This window comes from Acinonyx jubatus, chromosome B1 (genome assembly GCF_027475565.1).
Source record: "Acinonyx jubatus isolate Ajub_Pintada_27869175 chromosome B1, VMU_Ajub_asm_v1.0, whole genome shotgun sequence".
NCBI lineage: Eukaryota > Metazoa > Chordata > Mammalia > Carnivora > Felidae > Acinonyx > Acinonyx jubatus.
In genome coordinates this window covers 20,659,975-20,678,432 of record NC_069382.1, presented here as the reverse complement: position 1 = coordinate 20,678,432, position 18,458 = coordinate 20,659,975, and the positions used below count along the sequence as shown (strand labels likewise).

General features: G+C 42.6%; 1 long non-coding RNA gene across 3 annotated transcripts; it reads right to left on the bottom strand.

The window, feature by feature from the left end:
* Nucleotides 1–200: 200 nt before the first annotated feature.
* LOC128314347 (uncharacterized) lies at nucleotides 201–18,238 on the bottom strand. 3 transcript variants are annotated; one of them, XR_008295877.1, is made up of 8 exons: nucleotides 17,833–18,238; nucleotides 15,249–15,345; nucleotides 15,098–15,158; nucleotides 6,065–6,192; nucleotides 5,379–5,527; nucleotides 2,791–2,873; nucleotides 1,474–1,604; nucleotides 201–1,320 (listed from the first exon to the last, which is right to left on the bottom strand). It is a non-coding gene; the product is annotated as an uncharacterized LOC128314347 (long non-coding RNA). The 3 variants fall into 3 exon arrangements; XR_008295876.1 differs by having other exon boundaries at nucleotides 2,791–5,527; XR_008295875.1 differs by having other exon boundaries at nucleotides 1,474–5,527.
* Nucleotides 18,239–18,458: the final 220 nt, after the last annotated feature.

Here is an 18,458-nt window from a genome sequence, read left to right as displayed (position 1 = left end):
AAAATTGTATCTGCCCCATGTTATAGGGATTAGATGAGATAATTTCGATAAAGTACATTTATAGAACTAAAAATTAAGAACTATATAGTGCTTAATTAGCATAATGTCTCCTAGATATGTTCAGCTAGTAGTACCATTATTATTGTTATTAACCAAGAACACTGAATATGGTTTGAATGGAGAAAGTTGTATTTCCTGTCGATTTTTTTATATGCATCAGTGGGAGGTTTGTCAAATTTTCTTGAAGAACATAAAATAGGTATTTAAAAATTTTCATGTATGAATCATGGGAAGGAACAACAGAAAGCTATTTTCTCTTTATTCTATTTTAAAACTATGTTGTTTGTTGACTCCTACGTCCTTGTGGGTCAACTAACTCCCTCATAACATTCCTGAGCAGGACTGATTTCATGGTCATGTGATCAGTGTCCCCGCACAAAGCCCAGGACATTTGAGGTCTAATGCTCTGTGGTCACCACCTTCGAATTCTTAATAATGTTATCTTTGAATTTTTGATTTATAGGTGAAATTATTGAGACAATGGAGATTGCCCAGGGGGCTTGGAGCCTCCCCTCACACAGTTCTCCTCCCCGCCTCCCCACGATGGGTTCTTGGCTATCTTCCGCCTGGCCCGGCCGCACCTTCCCCACCGTTGCCCAAGTGTTTGCCTAACCTCCAGCCCCCTGGCAGGGACAAGGGTGAAGGTATGGGTAGAAATGGGGAGGGGCATCCGCATCCAGCGAAACTTTGGGGCATAGGATGTTGGGGGACATCCTGCCCTAACTGTGTGTCACGAGACATCAGGAGCCGGCAGGCAGCCAGAGGCCACAGCTCAGTGGAGACGAGCCTTTGACCCAATCCTCATCTAAGTACTTACAGTTTTCTAACTCAGGCCTGCAGTCCCCTGGGGGGTTCCCTATCCACGCGGGTTGAAGTATCAGGCCTGTGGAAAGTGGAGACGTCTGACTGGACTTCGCCAGGGTGCTCTCCACCTAAGCGTGGAGGCGCATCAGTCCAGCAGCTGGCACGAGAGGGGACCGGCAGCCGTCAGGCCTGGACAAATGCAAGCGCATCCGGAGTCATGGGAGAAGGTCTCAGGGCACCCGTGAAGGCCCACGCTCACCTTGCAAGTGTCTCGATGCCTGAAGGAGTCTACCTCAGCCTGCTTTGTGCTGGATGAACTCTCTCTTCCTCCACAACCTTCCTGAGTAACTTGGATATGCCTCTTCTGGCCAAGTGGAAGGGGTCCCATGAAATAGGAATTATGTAATTTTGATGATTCCACATGGTCATTAAATGCTCTGATAGCTGCATTCACAACTGGCATTGCAGAATATGAAGAACGGTGAAAGCCACGTTAATAATTTAACATTATTATTTTTTATTTACTGAACGTGACAGAAATAGCACACAGAAAACATCACGACAAGTTGAGCGAGAGAGAGCATGGAAGAAAAAAAACTTAGGCTTTACCTTAGTTTTTTCCTGGCTTTTTTTTTTTTTTGAACAAAAAGCTCTGCATTTTCATTTTGCAGAAGGGTCCACAATTTATGCAGCCATTCTTGCCCTGGTTTGTGGAAATTTGGGCCAGTGTGCAAAGGCATCTGTGGGTTGGGTGGGATATAGGGTGGTAAGAAACAAATGAAGAAAGAGCAATAGTTTATGCTATTTGCAAGTGGATATTGATTGTCTCAAAATTCCCAATGGGAAAAATGATTTTCCATTAGGAAAAAAGGGCAGGAGAAAAGCCATCAGGATGGTAAGCGGCCTGCTCATGCCCTCACAGCGTTGGGCAACACGGGGTGTTACGCTCTGGGAGAAGTGGCACCCAGCGAGCTGCGGCGAACCGTCTGAAGGGATTCCTCACATTTCAGCAACACAACTTAGGGACTCTCCTTAACAACCAAACTCCAAATGGCTGCACTCTCAAAAGGTACAAAGTCGGAGCGCCTGGGTGGCTCAGTCGGTCAAGTGACCGACTCTTGATTTCGGCTCAGGTCATGATCTCACGGTTCATGGGAGCCCGCTGGGGATTCTCTCTCCCTCTCTCTCTGCCTCTTCCGCCCCCCCCCCCAAAATAAATACATAAACTTTAAGAAAAAGGTACAAAGTGAAGCTTATAAATCCGGCAGAATGTAAATTTATAAAGAACAAATAAGAGCGAGATGTTATCAACTTGGTTTGTCTTTAATTTACCCAGTGCTGGAAAGAATACTGGCCACCTCGCTATTCAATACTAAGTAGACACATCATGATGTTCAAACACAGAAGAATAAGGAACAATAATTTAAGTCACTTGAGATGGTTTTCACATCCTAAACTTCAGTGATTACTACTGTCACGCAATGTCTTGCTAGAGAGGCATTTTCATTCAAGATGAATATGTATAGTTGACCAGGGCTTTTAATAAGCATTGTCTGAGGCTCTCTGTACTTGAGATTCTGCTACTGGTTTCTCATTAAGGTGATTCATGAAATTTTTCAATTAGATTCCTATGTTTTTTTAAAAACCAATTTGGTTTCTACCTTTCAGCTAAATGAATGAGTCAGTGCATCATGCAGACAGGTGTGGACTTGCATATTTATCAGGTTAAATGATCCTTGGATAGAACAGAGACAAGGGCAAGGACTTAAAAGAGAACCCAAGAAGATATAACTTTTTCAAAAGAGACTAATTGGGAAATATCCATAAACAGGTGAAAAACATTTAGCCCATCCATTCAAAATAGTGTGGTTAAGCATGGGTCTCGAGCCAGACTCCCAGGTTCAAATCCTGACTGTCACCACCTACCTTTGTAGTCAAGCAAGGTTCTTCCACTTTCCATGCTTTTTTCACATGTGGGATAAGACAATGACAGCGGCGGAGTCCCATGGCTGTTGTGAGAATTTGAGGGGAAATGACCTGTACGGCTTTGAATTTAACAAACACTTAATAAATGTTGGTTATTATTACTCCTAAAAAACATCTCTAACTCGTTTACAATTAGCTTATTTGTAGCATGTTCATAAACTTGACCTTGAAGATGAACACAGAGGTAAAAATCCATGAGCTATTGAAAAGTATGAAGTGGTGCTCATTATCAAAGGGAATTAAAAATAGTGAAAAATATATATATTTTTAAAAATGAAAAAAAAAGATATTGCCAAATCCCTTAAACCTACCATATAGGTTGAAGGCATCCTACTTTAATTGTTGTCGTCACCTTCATGTATTGAAGTTTCTTGATTTTCAGACACCTACTTAACTTTACTGAATATTTTATGCTATGCATATGAAATATATAATCCATGTGCCTAGGACTATTTCTGTCTACTAGTTTTCTTTTTTCCTAAAAACAGAGAAAAGGATTGCCTATGGCAAAGAAAAAAAAAGAGAATTCTGTCTTCCTGTCAGCTCCTTCTGCTCCCATCACCAGGATTCCGAATTATATATTCACATAATTTGCATTTTCCCACTCTTAGTTTAAAAAAAAAATCAAGTCAAAAGCTAAAACCTGTTCCTTTTTATAGCAGCAAATTGCTTCTATTGCTCAAAACTAATTTAAAATAAAATCTAGTCACCCTGAAAAACATACGTGTGTGTGTGTATATATATATTTTTTAATTTGGCTTCAGATCACTAGTCACTCATATTCCCACATAACACCTTTTTTAAATGTAATGTTTTCCTGGAAGAAGTGGGAATACAGCTTTATTCTTGTTGCAAAGCATTGCTCAATCCTGTGGTTAGCATCGTGCTTGTGATCTGGTAGATAACTAATATATCTTTGTTGAAAGAACAAGTGGATAAATGTATGAATGAATGAATGAATGAGCAAAGTAAAACATATCAAGCCTGAAAAGCAAATATAGTCTTTGCCTGGCTTTTACTTGACTCCTAAACACATTTCCTAACCATGTCTCTGCCTTCTAACATTAAAACTAATAAATACAAGTACCCATGTACTTGAGGGTTCCCCAGTAAAATACATGTCCCGACACCTAAGGTGCTTCAGCCTCAATGAGATGACTTTGTTTTCTGTGACAGTAAGTTAAGATTATAACTAACATATATTTGTCAAATATATTATGCATATAAAATGCTCAAAGGTACAGTGCCCAGCATATATATGTCAGGCACTGTGCTAAGCACATTATGTACACAATCCCATTAACATCTTCCACATCCCTATAAGATAGTAGATAATATTCTATTCTGAAGCTTATATCTGAGGCTTAAAGAAGTTAAGTAATTCCCCCAGCAGGTATACAACCAAGATCCAGACCCTTGTCTAGTTCCTACACTGATCTCTTTGCTGCCGTGACAAACTGCTTACTGTGATGAAAGAACACGAGGGAGTGGACAGAGGTGACCTCTAACTCCTGGAGCTGGTGCCAGTGACAGGCTGTGGTTTGGTGGGAAAGTTAGGACTCTGGGCTAGTATCAGAACAGACTGGAAAGAGGCTGGGGCAACAAGCCATGGGAAAAAGATAGAATATTAAGGCAAAAAACAGTGAGAATGGAAGACTGAAATATTGGCCTCTAGCTAGAGTCATATAATTTATCCTTCAAACCAAGACCCTTGAAAGTGAAAGGGGATTCTAGTTATAATTGTAGTAGGACAACACTGCAAACTGGGACTGTCCTGAGTAAACTAGGAAATATGGACACCTTTCCTGTGTCCTTCTCTTGCTATTTTTTCTTTTATCCCTTCTTTTAGTCCTCTCTTCTTTTATCTTCCTCTTTACTTTCCCTCTGTGTCTCACTGGCTTTTTCCCTGTACCTCAAGGGGCAATCATTTGCCATGATTATCTGAGATTGGGAAGTTCGCTAAGTGCCTCATATTTGAACTTATTTGACAAATGCTACAAAAGAATATTTCCCCTTGTGCTATATTAGTTATCTATTGCTGCCAGGCAAAGTACCCAAAGTGCAGAATCCTAAGAAAACATTTAATATCTCACACAGTTCCTGAGAGTGGGGAATTCGGGAGCAGCTTAGCTGGGTGATCCAGCCCCAGGGTCTCTCACGAGGTTGCCATCAAGCTGTGAGCTGGGACTAGTCATCTGAAGGCATGGCTGCAACTGGAGGATTGACTTCCAGGAAAGCTCACTCACATGGCTCTCTTGGAGGACTCTTGTTTCTTGCCACGTGGACCACTCCATTCAGCTGCTCATGCCATGGCAGCTAACTTCTCCCAGAATAACCGAGAAAGAGGCACAGTGGCTTGCACAACCTAGTTGTACAAGTTTCCCTCTCTCACTTCTACTTTATTCTAGTCATTAGAAAGGAGTCATTAAGTCCACAGACACTCGCATGAAGGGGGGGATTGGACTCTACCTCTTGAGGGGATACATTTAAAAATACCATAGTCCATCCTCTGTCCACAAATTACTTACATTCTTCCTACATGTAAAATATACGCAGTCTTCATAAGGTCCACAAAATCTGATGCGTCAGCTCAAACTCCAGAATCTCATCATCTAAATTAGTTTCTGGCATGGATGAGGCTCCTTGGGTACAGTCCTTCAGTAGAGCTTCTCTCAACCTGAAGATGTGTGAAGAACAGAGACAAGTTACCTGCCCCTGCCACACACACACACACACACACACACACACACACACACACAGTATACAATGGTGGAACAGAGACAGGATAACCATTTAAACAAGACATTCTTGTTTAAAAGGGGGGAAGCTGGGAAGAATAAAGGAGTCAGTGGTTTGTAGCCTTGCTGAAAGGCTGGAAGGTCCTTCGTTAAGATTCAGTCTTCTTCCTGCCCAGGAATAATTTCTCTACGGCTCTGGGCTGCTCTCTGGGCTCTTGGTTCTGCCATCTTAGTTATCCCTCCTTTTTCACGGAATGTAATATACATGTGCAGCTGTGTGATTTCCTCCAAGGTGTCCAACTTAAAGCAATTTGGAAGTCCAAAGGACCCTTTTCGCTACTACTATCTCTGTCTCCAGTAGTGTTTCTATGAATAGATTTCTCTTTAAAACGTCATGACTCTCCTATGTATCTTATTGGCTTCTCTCTATCCAAATGCCATACTCGTGAATGTCTTGGAGATAAGACCTTCTCTACCTTGGACATCTGCTGAGACACTGTGGGCATGGCTGAAGCCAGAGTAGCCACTTCCAAGAAGGCTCGCTCTCATGGCTGTTCACTGGAGGCTTTGTCCCCTGCTACATGGGTCTCTCCATAGGGCTGATCTGAGAGAGAGGAGAACGTCATGGTGACTTTTTTACCTAGGTTTTGAAGTTTTCTACCATCAATTCTGCGTTATTCTATTCATTATAAGTGAGTCCAGTCTATACTCAAGAGGAGAATTAGCTTCCACTTCCTGAAGGGAGGAATATCAAAGAATTTGTGGACATATTTAAAGTTACTACAGCTGCATAATTTTTCAAAGTTGACTTTTTCATTTCATTTCATCTCTGGGAATCTACCCAAAGAAAATAACAAAATATAAGGGAAATAGTATGTGAGCTGGGTAAGCTATTTATGTTATGTTATACCAGTGAGAACTTAGAAAACATACCTAAATATTCAGCAACAGAGGAATGCTTTGATGAATTATAGTATTTCTACAGAATAGAATACTGAAGAAATGTTTAAAATCATTCTGAAGCCCATGGAGTAATATGAAAAATACTTGTGATAAATTTATGAAAGAACACAAAATTGTATGTTGGAAAAATATGCACCAAAGAGAGACCGGATGAGAACATACTAAAATAACAATAATGGTTGTGGTAGTTGGTGATACTATGGGAGATTTCTGTCTTTCTCTGTCTCTCTCTGTCTCCAAATTTTCTGTTATGTATTTTTCGGTAATGTATAAGTCTATGATTTTTTATTTTGCAAGAGGCAATTAAACATAATACTGACTTTCTAAGTGAGAATTCAGTGGGCATTTGTGTCCTTTTTTTATGCAGCAAAAAATAGACCACTCCGATTGATAGACAGTCTTGCAAAGTGTCATATCAGTGGTGGAAGAGGTAGGGAAGAGAACATACTCAAGAGTGGTAACTGAGAAGAATCTACTAAAAGGAAACAACAGAGTAGAGTCGAGCACCCCAGGGAGTTGGGTACTAGCCCTGCCCCAGGTCTGATGAGACAAAGAGTGGGGGTAGCTTTAGTCACAGAAGCTGTGATCTTCATACATCTGGGAAGTGAAGCAAACACTAAACCCCCCCCCCCCTTTATTCTCTGGCCCTCTCCATCACCTGCCTGCCTCCGACTGATTGAGCCAACAAGAATCCAGAGTTTGAAGGAGTCCCTTGATTATAAATCTTAAAAGGTGAGCCACCCATAACACAAAGAAGGGTAGAGAATGGAACTGAAAGGGCAAATGGAAATACCCAGCATGGGAGATTATTTAAAGTAGCTGGACGATGCCCTGCTTTGGTGAGAAGATCCCAAAGATCTTGCATAAAATTTATGCTTTTATACTAAAAATGGACTTTGAAGTTTGAGGAATATACATTATGACATCCAATTGTTCAAATGAACATGTCCAGATACCACACGGGTTATGAATAGTTTCACTTCTGGACACAAACAGACGGCCCACATCGTAGGTCATGGCATCCAAATCAATTCTTGAATCTGGAAGTACATGTCTTGAACAGGTTTTATGTGCGTTTACACAGTATACAAACCAGCGGGATATTTTTGATGATGTACACACCAGTGAACCTCCTAATAAAGTTATCCCCATTCAAAAAACAGCTGCAAATGTGGACATTTTCTTTAGCTGTATTGTAAACTTCATTAAGGCAGGTTCTTTGTTGTGTTTGGTGTGGTTTTTTGGCTCACCATGTATCATCACCTATCACAATACCTCAAACTCAGGAACTCATCAAACTTTAAAGAGTGGATGAATGACTGGATTTATTAAAGGACTTTCACGTGTTGCTTTTCCATCTTTTTTCTTGAGAAAACAACAAATATCCTTAAGAAAGGTCGAAGAATTTCAGTCACTTGCTTAAGATCAAACAGCTAGTAAGTGGCAAAACTGGAATTCGCACCCAGATTTTTTGGTGCAACCGCCTGAAGCTAACGGAACTCTTTAACCCAGGTACTTCCGTTATATGTCTAATATCTGGCCTGAGATATGACCACACTCATGCAATGCAAACATGATAAAACTTCATCTTTTCTTCGATGTCTCTGGAAATAAACTTAACGTTCTTCCAAATGAGGATATTTCATTATATAGTTTAACATAAATGTACTCTTTTTCTATGCAAATGGACATTATGGTAAAATAATCCTACATTCCACTATCTGTTTACGATAGAAACTTCTGGGGGTGCCTGGGTGGCTCAGTCGGTTAAGCATCAGATGGCAGCTCACGTCATGGTCTTACGGGCCATGAGTTCGAGCCCCACATCAGGCTCTGTGCCGACATCTCGGAGCCTGGAGCCTGCTTCAGATGCTGTGTCTCCCTCTGTCTCTGCCCCTCCTCTGCTCACACTCTGTCTCTGTCTCTCCCTCTCTCAAAAAATAAATAATAAACATAAAAAATAAAGATAGAAGCTTCTGTACTATTCTTTAGTCTAATGGTGGTTGTCTTGAAGGTGGTAGTGTCTCCAGGGAGAGGATGGTTTCGTCAGAATGTTTAGGAGCGTTGGTCCTGGCATTTAGGGAGCAATGGGACCAGGGATGCTGAATGAGCCGCAATGCTCAGGACAGTCCCGCGCAATGAATACACTGTCTTGCCCAAAATGCCAACAGCATCTCAGCCCCTAAGTGATTCTTCCACTTTTGCTAGGTTAAATCTTCTACCTGACTATATTTCCTATCCCAGGCATATTTAATATTCTTTAAATAGAATCTAGCAATGGCATTTTACTGGTTCCCCTGTGACCTTTAACTTCCGGGGCTTCGCGTCTTAAATTAAACTAGCGACGTGTGGAGTTTTAAAGACACCAAGGCGGTTCCTTTATACTCTATACTCGCAGCGGACAGCAAACAACAGCAGGCTGGGAGTCAGGCGGCCTGGGTTCTTGACTCAGGTTCTCGGATAGCACAGCATGACGTTGGGCAAGTTGTCTGATCTCTTTACTGCTTCTGCTTTTTCATCAAAAACACAGAGGACAAGGAAGTGATTTTCAAAGCTGCACCCCTAACACTGAGTGAGCAGCAAACCTAAACGACACCAAACCGGACCAGAGTGTGAAGCGTTATACATGAAGGTGTAACTCAGATAAAATCTCCAAAGAAAACCTCCCAGATGCCCTAAGTTACCTACGTGGAATGGTGATGTGTAGGCAGTTCCAAAGGAGAAAGAAGTAACCATTTCCACCTTTCTAACTCTGTGATCTTTTATGCACGTTACTTAGAAACAACATCTTCTCAGAAGTCAGGGTTAATGGCAGTGGAGGCAGCCAGAGCCATTTTCTTCCTCGGTGACTGCAGTCAAGTGGAGACCGGAGGTCACGAAGAGGGATTCTGAAAATCAAGATCTCGGAAGTTCAAAAATGGATTCGGGCCCTGCTATGGTGTATGATGACCCTAGTGGGGGTTATGAACCTGTCCATCCCTTGAGCCTTCTCCCAGATTCCCTTTCTGCAGACTCCAAAATCTAGGAAATCTGCTCTTTCCTATTCAGATCCCTCTGGCTTTTCCTAGAATCTTTCCCCTCCTCTCCATCCCCTTTGCCATGGTCCCAGGTCAGGATTTCATTTTCTTGCAAGGGGTCGAGAACAAGGGTTTCTAATCTTTTCTTTTCTGTCTTTCCACTTTATCCACTATACTGCTTTCAGAATTATGTCCCTAATGTAAATTTAGCATCTTGTTCTCCTATCAAAGAGCTAGTAAGTGGCAGAACTGGAATTCATACCCAGAGTTTGTTCTCTTGTTTTAAATTATTCGAAAGCTCTCTAGTGGCTATTAGGAAAAATTCAAATTCTGAATAGCATACAAGACCTTTTTTTTTTTTTTTTAATTTGACAGAGAAAGTTGTGTGTGTGTGTGTGTGTGTGTGTGTGTGTGTGTGTGTGTGTTAGCAGGAGAGAGGGGAAGAAGGAGAGAGAAAGAGAAAATCTGAAGCAGGCTCCTCACTCAGAATGGAGCCCAACACCGGGCTCAATCCCATGACCCTGGGATCCTGACCTGAGGCGAAATCAAGAGTTGGACACTCAACTGGCTGAGCCATCCAAGCATCCCAATATCTTTTTCTTTTCTTTTTTTTTAATGTTTTATTTATTTTTTGAGAGAGAGAGAGAGCACAAGCTGGGGAGGGGAAGAAACAGAGGGGGACAGAGGATCTGAAGCTGACAGGGTGACAGCAGTGAGCCTGGTGCAGGACTCAAACTCACACACCATGGGATCACGATTGAACCCAAGTCGGACGCTCAAGCAATTTAGCCACCCCCCCGGGTGCCCTCTTTTTCTTTTGTCTTAATGAGCTGACACCTACTTTATCTTTGACTGTTCCTCTACTCTAAGCTCCCTTCTGTTGGTCAGTGGCCTGTCTGGTCTTAGATTATTCCTCATCCTTCTTCTGTTTTGCTTTATGCTCAGGGCACTGTTCTGCAAACCAAGGTTCTCCAGGCTCCCTTGCCATCTGGCTTGTAACTAAATTTCATGTTTCTCTCTCCCCCTCATTCTCTCTCTCTCTTCTCCCTCCCTCCACTGTGCCTCCAGCAGTGACTACATCACCTCAGTGGCCCCCAGTATTTACCAGGCGACCCATCATCGTGGGCCGTAGCACCACCACCTTCCCCTTGTTCTGGGGAGCAAGTGACCTCCTGCGGTTGCCAATCTTGTGTTTGTCTCACTTCACCATGGTTGCTCTTTCAATCTTCTAACATTTTTTAAATTTAATTTCCCATATTAAGTTCCTCCCACTGAACTACCTGGTGTGGGTTTTGCTTTTCTGGCTGGATCATGACTAATCTATTCCCTTCCTTTCTAGTTCCCAAAATAGGCCTCTCAAGAGAAGAAGGCATTCCCTGTGCGAGAAACCATCCCGTCATTTCTCCGTGATGCAAACTCTTCCTTATCCTTTCCACTTTAGCACAAATTCCGTTTTTGTTACTCTTCTAGGCACATTCCAGGCACGATGTGCTTGGCACAGTACTAAATGTGCAGTTAGATCATTATTGAAAGTATTTGTACATTGGTCTCACATTGGTCCATAAGCTCCAAGGGGCACCTGGGTGGCTCAGTTGGTTGAGTGTCCGACTTTGGCTCAGGTCATAATCTTGCGGTCCTTGAGTTCGAGCCCCGCATCAGGCTCTGTGCTGACAGCTCAGAGCCTGGAACGTGCTTCGGATTCTGTGTCTCCCTCTTTCTCTGCCCCTCCCGCACTCATGCTCTCTCTCTGTCCCTCAAAAATAAACATTAACCCATAAGCTCCTTGAAGCTAGAGACCATGTTATTTAGTTTAAATATCCCCAGTACCTGAGCATACAGTAGGCAATCAATAAACATTTGTTAAATAATACACTACATGAATTTTCAAAAGTTCATGGCTGATATTTAAGCAGCTTTAATAGTTTCATGATATTTAAATTTTGTAAACATATCAGAAACTCCAGCTATTTTCTAAGGGTTGTAGTTATAACTGACCTTTTTATAAAGAAAATTAATTAGTACTTTCAGCCAAACCAGATATTTTATTCCAGTGTTGGAGGAAGTGCTTGCCATATTTAACAAAATAATGGAAAATTGATGTTTATAACATTAGTTTAAGTCACTGGAATCTGTATTCAAATATGTGTAGTTTATTGTATCTGAGATGCTTCTAATTAAAGAATAATTATAAATTCCTATAGGTCACTATCTTTACCACTGGAAAAGTTTCATTATCACATCATATATAAATAAAGTCCAATTTAAGTTATCTATCTATTAAAAATATTTCTATCCATTAAAAATATTCAAGGGAATGCTTAAAAGAATGAACATTTGTTATTCAAGCTTATTATTTGGCTCAAAGCATAAAATCCAAGATCTCTGATCATTTGGACTTCGAACCCTCAACCACTATTTTGAGTGTTTGAGAAACAAAAACTTACATCACTTCATATTCCAGATACAAAGGTCATTGATATTCCACCACGAAGCTAGCATTTCATAGCATGATCCATTATCAAAGAGACTGACATGTGAGCAAACAGAGAAAAATGTTATCAACCAGTGAAATAATCCAAAGAAATTCAGAATATGGAGTGTCTAAGTATCCTTGAAAATAATTGTAGACTCAAAGATCCTGAGGCATAAAGCATAATTTACACTGGATAAATTCTAGCTGTTGGAAGAACCCCTGATGATCAAAATTTTTCTACTACAAATCTGAGCCAACATGCCTTTTTTTGTTAAATGTCATCATTAAATATTTATTAGTCATTTTCCCTGTTCTTTTCATAGCCCAAAAAAAACCTGGTTAATTTTTTTCCTTTCCACAATTATAAACCACACTCCAAGCTTGATCTTCAAGTTACATTGAAAGTCTTTGCACAACACCTAAAAATGCTTCTCAATAGTAAACATTAAATATTTTTAAAATTAATATTTATTTATTTACTTATTTATTTATGGAGAAGAGGGTGTCTTGAACCAGAGCTAATGTGGGTTTGTACAGATCACTGGGCAAGACACATTAAATCTACCCTACAGCTTGACAAAGACAGAGCTGAATATAGGCAATTCTTTGAGCAACCCAATGATTATCTGCTCAACCAACAAAAGACAAAGGGTCCTGATGCCCAGTGGATGAAGACAGACAGGTTGGAGTTTTCCTTAGTGTGGAAGCTATATCTTCAAGCACCCTTGGCTGAAAAGCTAAATCCAAGATTCAGTTTTTTGTATAGGAATTTGAGTACAGTATTGTGATAAGTTTCTCCCTGCATATCTCTTGAAAGCAATCATTTGTATACAAGCTTCAGATTGAAGAATAGCTAGTGTTACCTCTTCCCCCTCTGTTATGACCCTTCTGGCTCCTTGTCTTTAAATTTACATCTTCAAAGAAAGAAAGCTCCTAGGGGTGCCTGGATGGCTCAGTTGGCTAATTAAGCATCCGACTTCAGCTCAGGTCATGATCTCCCAGCTCCTGGGTTCCAGCCCCACCTCGGGCTCTGTGTTGACAGCTCGGAGCCTGGAGCCTGCTTCGGATTCTGTGTCTCCCTCTCTCTCTGCCCTTCTCCCACTCGTGCATGGTCTCTCTCTCTCTCTCTCTAAAAATAAACACTAAAAGAATTTTTTTTTAAAGAAAGAAAGCTCCTAATATTGTGAGCCTAAAAATGTTTTCAACTTTTTGCTACCCTTCATTTTTTTGTTTCTTTAATTAGAGAGGGAACTTTTTTGTTTGCTGCATTTATAAATCTAAAGCCTGACTCATGAATATTCAGACAAGATAAAATGTCTAGTCAGTTCTATCCAGTGGAACTTCCTTTGATGAAGGAAATGTTCTAGACCTTCACTGTCCAGTACAGTTGCTGCTAGATACATATGACTACAGGCACTTGAAACGTGGCTACTATGACTGAGAAAATAGAATTTTTAATTTTTATTTTATTTAATTTAAGTTTCAAGAGCTACATATGGCTAGCAGCTACTTATTGGACAGTGCAGGTCTAGGCACTATGACTTGAAAGGCACCAAGGAGGTTCCTCTGTCCCCACTTCCTGTATCCCTAATTTCTCATAGTGCCTCAGCGTCCGTGAGCTGAAACTGATCCTTTAAGAAACAGGATACAGAATAAAATTAAAACTATGATCCCGTCAACACTCCTGGTTGCAAACACAGGTCAGTGCCAGTTGACTCACACACACGAAAAGATTTTTGCGCGTCTACGGCACCCCCCCCCCCACCCCGCAGAATCAACAGGAAGCCTGAGGAATGAAGCTTGAGTTAGCAGAGATGAATCTGATGCGTGGCCAAGATCCTGCCATCAAGAACAGTCTGCGGAGGATGCCATTACTTGCCCTGATGGCACTGGACACTTGCCAGCACAATGCGGGACTCTGTTGCCCTTGGTCTGCTAGCCACTGACCCTTCGACTCCACAATGGCCACATCAAGTAATGTCTAATTGAAGCTTTGTCTTTGTGTCACTCCTTAAAGATGCTGCCAGCCCATGAGGTGCAAATGTCTGCCTACCTTTTGGATTCACAGACACTGCCTTCTTCCCATTTGGAGGCAAGGGAGGGAGGTTAGTGTAGGCCACAACATTCACTTAAGTGAAAACTTTTGATCTATTTCTAAAAAAAAATTAACCCTAGCACAAACTGTAAAGAAGTGTAAGTAAGCACGATCAAAATGACTTCGCTATACAGAAAAATGTTCTCTTATTTCTTTTCAATTTTCCAAATATTGCTTTTTTAGTAATTAATCATTAGCCACCAAAGTATCACATACATTGTGGAATTAAAATATAATTAGTTACAATTGTGCATTGAAGTTAAATTCGTAATTGATAATTGCCTTGGTGAAGCTAAGGGTCGCTGCTATTGAAATCTCTGAAAAATTCCGAGCCGCACGGCTTGGTGTGCGCCTGCCATCTAGTGGTGAGACAGGTGAATACCACCATAGAGATCCTAGAGCGCTTGAAAGGCCAAGTTTGCCAGTTTTTCCCGCTTCACAGTTTCCCCAATGTGTTGACCCAATCAACCACCTATTTCTTAAGCCTTTGCAGTTATCTTTCATCATATTCCATTCCATTTCGTGCTAACTGCAAACTGTCGATCTCTGGGAGCCAAAGTGTCTCTTGGCACTACTTTGTAACCGCATTCCCTGAGCCAGGTTCCCTTTCTAAAATGGCTTTTATTTTACCTGTGTCCGGAAACAACACGAGGTTTGGGCAGGCTACCATTCTCCCACAGGGAGTATCTTGGCCACTATTATAAAAGTGCTAATGAACACTAGCGTCACTGATGTCACGGACTGACAACTTACAAAAGGATTTAAGTTTAGTTTAAGAAAGTAATGAAAGAGGATCATCAATATTTTTGCTGACCACTCTAAGAAGGATGGGAGAATCCTAAGTAAAGGAATGCATCCAGATCTCAACTTCATTCCTTTCTGTCCTTGTAAATGTCGGAGGCAGTATTTATCACGTACCATATCCTAATAGCAATATCAATGCAATCCATTTCTCACATACCTGAGAGTAATCAAATCGACTTGACACTTCAAAGATGCAATGTTTCCCTCCGAGAACACTTCTGGAAGCAAAGAGAAACTATCAAGCCAGTGACCTAATAACGTTGCTGGTGCGTGGTTTTGCTCAAAAGATGACCTAAGGTAGGTCATACCTAAGGTAGAGGATAGACAGCATGAATGGTGGTCCAAGACTCAGGATGGGTCCATGGCTCCCCAGGCTCGGTTGCCATGTTATTCTTGATTCACACTCTGAAAGGAAGTAAGTGAACATTTTAATCTGGCTCTGGAAGAAGGAGGAAGATTTGGAGTCTTAACAATGATAGTAAAATAGATTTGAGACTGGGGACTACAGAATTGGGGGGGAGTGGTTCAAAGTACTTGACTGGAGACAGAAGAGCAAAATCAAGTTTCCTCTGTGGGAACAGGGTCTGGTAATGGAGATTTTGAAATTTTGGAGGTGAATGACTTTGATAAACGACTGAGTGGGTGAAGCATCTAGGCAGAGTCCTGGTAAGGGTGGAATTATCGTTCTTAGGGTCTGGCTGGGCCTGGTAAGGAAGCCTCTCTCCTCTTCTTGTGTGCCCCCTTTGGCTTCCTGCTTGCCTGGCCACTCCCTTTCCATTAGTGTTGCCCTCTCCTTCTTTAGCTGTAGCTGACTCTCTTTTTCATAAATGGCCATAGCAGTTTTATCAAAATTATCACATGAAATTCACAATTTGATGTAATGATTGAATATCTAAAATTTGTGAGTTGAACCTTCTGTACTTCTAGTGAAAGTCTCTAGTGAAGTTTCTTAATTGTCTATGACCTTCAAATTGTCTTCCTGTTGATGCACAGCCTTAAATAAGGCACACAAAAAAAATCAAAGCCTCTCTATTCTGAAATTAAAGCTTTACCTCCACTCTTACTAGATCCTAACATCTAGAGATTGGGTACTCAACCCAAAAGCTTACGTTTGTGAATGCATGCTTATGCCTGCCTAATTAGAGCCTAGGCAGAGATAAGTCTTGTCATTGTGTGACTTTGGAGATGATTATTCCTGGGCTACATTCTTTTTTTTTTTTTTTTTTTAAGATAAGAGTGATATCCTTGAAGAACCCAGTAATAGTAGTATTCTTAAAATGGCTAAAAGTAGGTTGGGAGTATTCCGCAAATATTTATTACAAATGAGAACACTTAACATTTTAGATACATAATAATAATGTAGCTTCCTTCAAAGATGTTACACCTACACATTCCTCCAAAGGGATAAAAGATATGTCAACTGTGTGATCCTATTCCATTTTGGACCTCCAGACCCTGGTAAAACGATTAGGAGAGGAACAGCATCTGCTACCTAATCAGGTTCAATTTGTACTTTATTCTACTGCTCCCATATGGGAAGTGTGACTTTGCATTTCATTCCTTAGGAATCATCGGTGACCTTCTTCCATCACAGATTTGCTAGTCTTGGTGGGGTGGAGTCCACGAAGGAGTCTTTGACATTAATAATGAGGCAAACGGCATTAAAATTGGCCCTCAGCACGCTGCTGCTAATGCCACACACGCAGGCAATCAGGGAGGACGGCAGGCGGGGGTGGCGGCTGTTGAGTCCGTTTTTACCGTCTTGCTGCCGAAATGCGGCTACTCACTTCACTGGTAGGGACTTTTATTTTTTGTCTTTAGATTCTTCTGGTGGGAGCATAGGGTTGCTATTCATGGGAAAAGTTAAAGATTCCAGGGAAGTTATGTTTTCATACTAATCTACCCTACAGGGTACCGAATAAAGGGTATTAGGTGCTGCACCAAAATAAAATGATTCAGTGGGACAGAAATGTTCTCATTTCAATTATTTAAAATCCCACAGAAACTTGACTGGCGTTTTCTCTGCATTTTTGAATAGAAGTGTGAAGAGATGTGTGTGTGTGTGTGTGTGTGTGTGTGTGTGTGTGAGAGAGAGAGAGAGAGAGATAGTAGCTATTTCAGGAGAGAGTAGCTTGCTTTTTTAATCAACAGAAAAATAATCGCAAAGGCAGAACTGCTGAAATTTCTTTGACTGAATTTATGCCATTCAGAACCCTTTTTTTTTTTCATTCCATATGGTTGCTGTGTGGCCTAAATACATACATTCTTTAATGTTAAGTAAAATTGTGCACACTAGACATGGTCATTACGTATATAATTCAGATACAGTACATTTATTGAGGTGTCTCCCTTTGGAATCGGTGCGTTCAGAATCAGAGGAAGGCTAAAAAGCAAACAATCTCAAAAGCATTCGTGTTTTAGGGCTTTGGTCTCACTGCCTTTAGAATTCCCTCCACGATTTTCAGCAACCACTCCAGACCCAGCTACATGCTAAATTTAGAATTGCCGCCACAAAAGAAGGCATGGTAGTGAAGAATGGGCTGGGGGTGAAAAGAGTCCACGGAAGAACCCCGGGACTCCGGTGTCAGGCGGCGGCGGGCACGGTGATGCATAATCACTAAGTAACGTGACAAAAGAGTTCAGATTCCCAGAGCAAGTCATCTGTGATTCTAACTCCGGTGATCTCTGGATGCACAACCACAGGGCTTCTTCCTCATTCCACGGTCCCCTTGCACGCCAGCAGACAGCCCCGCCACTCTTCCGAGGGGTGCACCGCGGCCCCCCTTCGTCCCCCCAAAACCATGTGGCAAAGTACGCTTCGTCGCCCCCCAAAACGACAATTCAGCAGGTCTGGACAATCGGCCCCGCCCTTGCTGCCCTCTGCCTGTTTACCTGGACCCACAAGTTGAAGCGAGAATTTTCCACGCCCGGGAGGGACCGTTGCCTCAGCGCCTGAAGGCTTTCTAGTGGCGCGTCTATCCGGGTGGGCCACTGGCTCCCTACCTGCCTCGGCAGGTGAGGGGTCCCGTGCGCCCAAGGCCAGCTTCCCGTGTCGGTTCTGTCACCCTCCCCTCCCCCGCGCGCGTGTCTGCGCGAAGTGTGGCCGCTGCAGCTCCCGGACGGGGCCCCGAGTTGCGGGCGCCAGCGGGGGCTGGGGGGGGTCCCTCGCCCCTCGCCCGACGCCCGCAGCCAGTGCCGCCGACCCGAGCCGTGGCGCCCGCCTCCTCCGCTCTACCCCGAAGCCAGGCTCCAAGGGGGAGGCGGGAGGGCCGAGATGGGCTCCTTCACTCCCACCGCGGGCGCCCCTGGTTGTGGGGGGGGGGGCGCGAGGGGCCCTGGGGCGCAGGGGTGGCCGCCCGAGGGCGCAGCGGGCCCGGCGGGAGGAGGCAGCCGGGGTCGGAGGGGCGGGGACGGGCGGGGGCGGGGCGGAGACTCCCGCCGCCTCCTTCCGATCCTCCCCCTCCTCGCCCTCCCCCCGCTCCTCCTCCTCCACCTCCTTCACCTCCTCCTCCTCCTCC